A 6210-nucleotide genomic window follows, 5' to 3' on the forward strand; every position below is an offset into this window, starting at 1 on the left:
TCACTGAAAATTAGGTCAATTTTGGACAATTTAAGAAGGCGTTTATTTTGGAAAGCAACATCAGAATGACTTGATATTGATATGGTATCACTGTGTGGTTGTATACTGTAGATCTAAGGTGGAATTACCCTGTGGAAATAGCACTTTTCTATTTTAGAGCATTTTGAAATCACTGTTATAGCATTTTGAAATCAGTGAAAATTAGGTCAATTGTGGACAATTTAAAAAGGCCTTTATTTTGGAAGGCAACATCAAAATGACTTGATATTGATATGGTATCACTGTGGGGTTGTATACTGTAGTTCTAAAGTGGAATTACCCTTTGGAAACAGCACTTTTCCATTTCAGAGCATTTTGAAATTACTGTTATGGCATTTTGAAATCACTGAAAATTGGGTCAATTGTGGACAATTTAAAAATGCCTTTATTTTGGAAAGCAACACCAGAATTACTTGATATTGATATGGTATCACTGTGGGGTTGTGTACTGCAGATGTAAAGTGGAATTACCCTGTGGAAATAGCACTTTTCCATTTTAGAGCATTTTGAAATCACTGAAAATTAGGTCAATTGTGGACAATTTAAAAAGGCCTTTATTTTGGAAAGCAACATCAGAATGACTTGATATTGATATGGTATCACTGTGGGGTTGTATACTGTAGATCTAAAGTGGAATTAACCTGTGGAAACAGCAATTTTCCAATTTAGAGCATTTTGAAATCACTGTTATAGCATTTTGAAATCACTGAAAATTAGGTCAGCTGTGGAAAATTTAAAAATGCCTTTATTTTGGAAAACAACATCAGAATTACTTGATATTGATATGGTATCACTGTGGGGTTGTGTACCGCAGATCTAAATTGGAATTACCCCGTGGAAATAGCACTTTTCCATTTTAGAGCATTTTGAAAGCACTGAAAATTAGGTCAATTGTGGACAATTTAAAAAGGCCTTTATTTTGGAAACCAACATCAGAATGACTTGATATTGATATGGTATCACTGTGGGGTTGTATACTGTAGATCTAAGGTGGAAATACCCTGTGGAAACAGCAATTTTCCATTTTAGAGCATTTTGAAATCACTGTTATAGCATTTTGAAATTAGTGAAAATTAGGTCAATAGTGGACAATTTAAAAAAGGCCTTTATTTTGGAAAGCAACATCAGAATGACTTGATATTGATATGGTATCACTGTGGGGTTGTGTACTGCAGATCTAAATTGGAATTACCCTGTGAAAACAATAATTTTCCATTTTAGAGCATTTTGAAATCACTGTTATAGCATTTTGAAATTACTGAAAATTAGGTCAATTGTGGACAATTTAAAAATGCCTTTATTTTGGAAAGCAACATCAAAATGACTTGATATTGGTATGGTATCACTGTGGGGTTGTGTACTGCATATCTAAATTGGAATTACCCTGTGGAAATAGCACTTTTCCATTTTAGAGCATTTTGAAATCACTGAAAATTAGGTCAATTGTGGACTTTTTAAAAAGGCCTTTATTTTGGAAAGCAACATCAGAATGACTTGATATTGATATGGTATCACTGTGGGGTTGCATACTGTAGATCTAAAGTGGAATTAACCTGTGGAAACAGCAAGTTTCCATTTTAGAGCATTTTGAATTCTCTGTTATAGCATTTTGAAATTAGTGAAAATTAGGTCAATTGTGGACAATTTAAAAAGGCCTTTATTTTGGAAAGCAACATCAGAATGACTTGATATTGATATGGTATCACTGTGGGGTTGTATACTGTAGATCTAAAGTGTAATTAACCTGTGGAAACAGCAAGTTTCCATTTTAGAGCATTTTGAAATCGCTGTTATAGCATTTTGAAATCAATGAAAATTAGGTCAATTGTGGACAATTTAAAAAGGCGTTTATTTTGGAAAGCAACATCAGAATGACTTGATATTGATATGGTATCACTGTGGGGTTGTATACTGTAGATCTAAGGTGGAAATACCCTGTGGAAACAGCAATTTTCCATTTTAGAGCATTCTGAAATCACTGTTATAGCATTTTGAAATCACTGAAAATTAGGTCAGTTGTGGACATTTTAAAAATGCCTTTATTTTGGAAAGCAACATCAGAATGACTTGATATTGATATGGTATCACTGCGGGGTTGTGTACTGCAGATCTAAATTGGAATTACCCTGTGGAAATAGCACTTTTCCATTTTAGAGCATTTTGAAATCACTGAAAATTAGGTGAATTGTGGACAATTTAAAAAGGCCTTTATTTTGGAAGGCAACATCAGAATGACTTGATATTTATATGGTATCACTGTGTGGTTGTATACTGTAGATCTAAAGTGGAATTACCCTGTGGAAACAGCAATTTTCCATTTTAGAGCATTTTGAAATCACTGTTATAGCATTTTGAAATCACTGAAAATTAGGTCAGTTGTGGACAATTTAAAAATGCCTTTATTTTGGAAAGCAACATCAGATTTACTTGATATTTATATGGTATCACTGTGGGGTTGTGTACTGCAGAGCTAAATTGGAATTACCCTGTGGAAATAGCACTTTTCCATTTTAGAGCATTTTGAAATCACTGAAAATTAGGTCAATTGTGGACAATTTAAAAAGGCCTTTATTTTGGAAAGCAACATCAGAATGACTTGATATTAATATGGTATCACTGTGGGGTTGTATACTGTAGATCTAAAGTGGAATTAACCTGTGGAAACAGCAATTTTCCATTTTAGAGCATTTTGAATTCTCTGTTATAGCATTTTGAAATAACTGAAAATTAGGTCAATTGTGGACAATTTAAAAAGGCCTTTATTTTGGAAAGCAACATCAGAATGACTTGATATTGATATGGTATCACTGTGGGGTTGTATACTGTAGATCTAAAGTGGAATTAACCTGTGGAAACAGCAAGTTTCCATTTTAGAGCATTTTGAAATCGCTGTTATAGCATTTTGAAATCACTGAAAATTAGGTCAATTGTGGACAATTTAAAAAGGCGTTTATTTTGGAAAGCAACATCAGAATGACTTGATATTTATATGGTATCACTGTGGGGTTGTATACTGTAGATCTAAGGTGGAAATACCCTGTGGAAACAGCAATTTTCCATTTTAGAGCATTTTGAAATCACTGAAAATTAGGTCAGTTGTGGAAAAATGCCTTTATTTTGGAAAGCAACATCAGAATGACTTGATATTGATATGGTATCACTGTGGGGTTGTGTACTGCAGATCTAAATTGGAATTACCCTGTGGAAATAGCACTTTTCCATTTTAGAGCATTTTGAAATCACTGAAAATTAGGTCAATTGTGGACAATTTAAAAAGGCCTTTATTTTGGAAAGCAACATCAGAATGAGGTGATATTGATATGGTATCACTGTGGGGTTGTATACTGTAGATCTAAGGTGGAATTAACCTGTGGAAACAGCAATTTTCCATTTTAGAGCATTTTGAAATCGCTGTTATAGCATTTTGAAATCACTTAAAATTAGGTAAATTGTGGACAATTTAAAAAGGCCTTTATTTTGGAAAGCAACATCAGAATGAGTTGATATTGGACTTATTATGGATATTGGATACAACCCCACAGTGATACCCTATCAATATCAAGTCATTCTGATGGTGCTTTCCAAAATAAAGGCCTTTTTAAATTGCCCATATACGACATTTGAAATTGTTAAAGGTAGGTCAAATGTGGACCATTTAAAAAGGCCTTTATTTTGGAAAGCACCATCAGAATGACTTGATATTGATATGGTATCACTGTGGGGTTGTATACTGTTGATCTAAAGTGGAATGACCCAGTGGAAACAGCAATTTTCCATTTTATAGCAATTTTGAAGTCACTGAAAGTTTGGTCGGATATGGGCAATTTAAAAAGGCCTTTATTTTGGAAAGCACCATCAGAATGACTTGATATTGATAGGGTTTCCCTGTGGGGTTGTATACTGTTGATCTAAAGTGGAATGACCCAGTGGAAACAGTAATTTTCCATTTTAGAGCATTTTGAAATCACTGAAAGTTTGGTCGGATATGGGCAATTCAAAAAAATTTAAAAATTAAATAAAACATTTCAAAATGCTGTAAAATGGAAAATTGCGGTTTCCACTGGGTCATTCCACTTTAGATCAACAGTATACAACCCCACAGTGATACGCATCACGCAGCAGCAGCACATTTACTGAGCTACAGTCTCAGCATCTAGAACCAGGTGAGTAAGTAACTTGTTAGGCTATTTGTAATCAGCAGTAGAAACGGACTTTTTCAAATTAAACAGCTTATCACATATGATATGCAAAATTAATTTATTTAAATCCACACCAGACACTTGTTTTTGGCACAATCAGTGCAGCATTGATTTAGCATTGAGAATTTTAAATAATGAGAACATACACATCTGAAATTGTCTCCTTAAGATGTTATTTTCAGTTAGAATGTAAATTAGTAAAAAAAAGATGGACGTTAGTTTTTGTGACATTAGTGAGTCATCTTCAGGGCAGAAAGGTTTATGCCCTGAAGAAGGTCGTACAGAAATGTGTCGGTGTTTCCTTGTTTAATAAATGAAATCCTCAGAGTGCCTCAGATCACCGGTTCTTCTTCCTCATGTTCTACGATTTATTTGATGCTGAAGAGCACCTGAGAGTGAGACATAAGTTTTTTCAAATATTCCCCATGGATGCACTCACTTCCACCTGTTTTCGAATGTGAAAGTGGCACTGTTCTTAATTCATGCATCAGAGGGTTAAGTTGCTGTGTGTGTGTGTGTGTGTGTGTGTGTGTGTGTGTGTGTGTGTGTGTGTGTGTGTGTGTATTTTCTCACAGAAGAAGAACCCAACACCAGCAGACTCAGTGCTCCAATCCAACAGCCTGAAGAGACATCATCATCAGCTTCAACAGATGTCTGTGAACATGTAGGAGCTGCTGGCCCCATGGATCCTGCTGACTGGCCACAGCAGTTGAACAAAATGGAAAGTAGAACTTTCTTTATGATGACACTGATATTTGAGTTTTGCTTTTGATTGTACAGTTTAATGCTGCTTTTGATTTTGCATCCCCCAAATGACATTTGCACAACATTTTGAGTTGTCGGTTATTGTAATATTCTCAGGTTACGTATCTTTCAAGCTTACATTTATTCTTCAGGCTGTTGACTTTAAAGAGTTGCTGTGTGAATATTTAAAATAAAAAATTAGTAACTAAGGAATAACTGTGGAGTTGCTTTTTCCAATGTGTGGACTTGTGTTTGGGTGAGAGGCGGGGGGGGGGGGGGGGGGGCGCAAATGGGCACTCTCGCCTTGGGCACCAAATTACCCAGAGCCGGCCCTGCCTGAGAGCCCAGGCCCACGAGCTCACCTGGTACCAGTATCACAGCCTGGATGTCCTGAGCTTCCTCCTCTCTGTGGTTCTGCTGCTCCTGCTCCTCCTCGTCAAGACCTGCAGGTTCTGTTTCCGGAGGTGCTGCTGCAGAAGGAAGACCAAGAGGAAGGCTGAATAACAAACTCAGCTCAGGTTTACTAAAGAAAGAAGGAAATAGAACTCTGATCATGCATGAAAGCAGCGTTTGTCACCATCTTGTGGTTTGATTCAGAACGTGCAGGCTGTTGTTTTTGCAGGAAGGATGTTGAAGTCATGAGAAACCGTTTGTCCATCACCTTTACAAAAACATTTAGCTTTTTTCATAATCAATGACCCCGTCTTTATGTTTGTAACACTAATTTTATTACTGTTCTCTGACATTTGTTGCACTTCGCTCGTTTTTGCTTTAAGCTGTGTTTATGTTTGGTCTCTGAGAGAAAACTGCTAAAAGTGCTTTAGAGAAAAGAAAGAGTTAGTTACTGAAACACACATTTATACGTTTGTTCTTGTTGCACTCATTTGTTTTATTTAGCAGAACCACTCTGCTGCTCTGCAATTTACACAACGCGTGCAGGAAACATGTTACTAATAATTATTTAATTAATTTTAATGGCAAATCTATAATACAGATTGTTTAAAAATGTATTGCCTAATTTCTGCACTTGTGGTACATGGTGAATGGTCTGTATTTGATATAGCGCCTTCTAGAGTCCTGGAACCCCCCAAAGGTGCTTCACAACACAATCAGTCATTCACCCATTCACATGCTGGTGGTGATGAGCTATCATGTAGCCACAGCTGCCGGTGTACTGACAGAGGCCTGCCGAACGCTGGAGCCACCGGTCCCTCCGACCTCCACCAGC

Source organism: Nothobranchius furzeri, chromosome 10 (genome assembly GCF_043380555.1).
Source record: "Nothobranchius furzeri strain GRZ-AD chromosome 10, NfurGRZ-RIMD1, whole genome shotgun sequence".
NCBI classification, from domain to species: domain Eukaryota; kingdom Metazoa; phylum Chordata; class Actinopteri; order Cyprinodontiformes; family Nothobranchiidae; genus Nothobranchius; species Nothobranchius furzeri.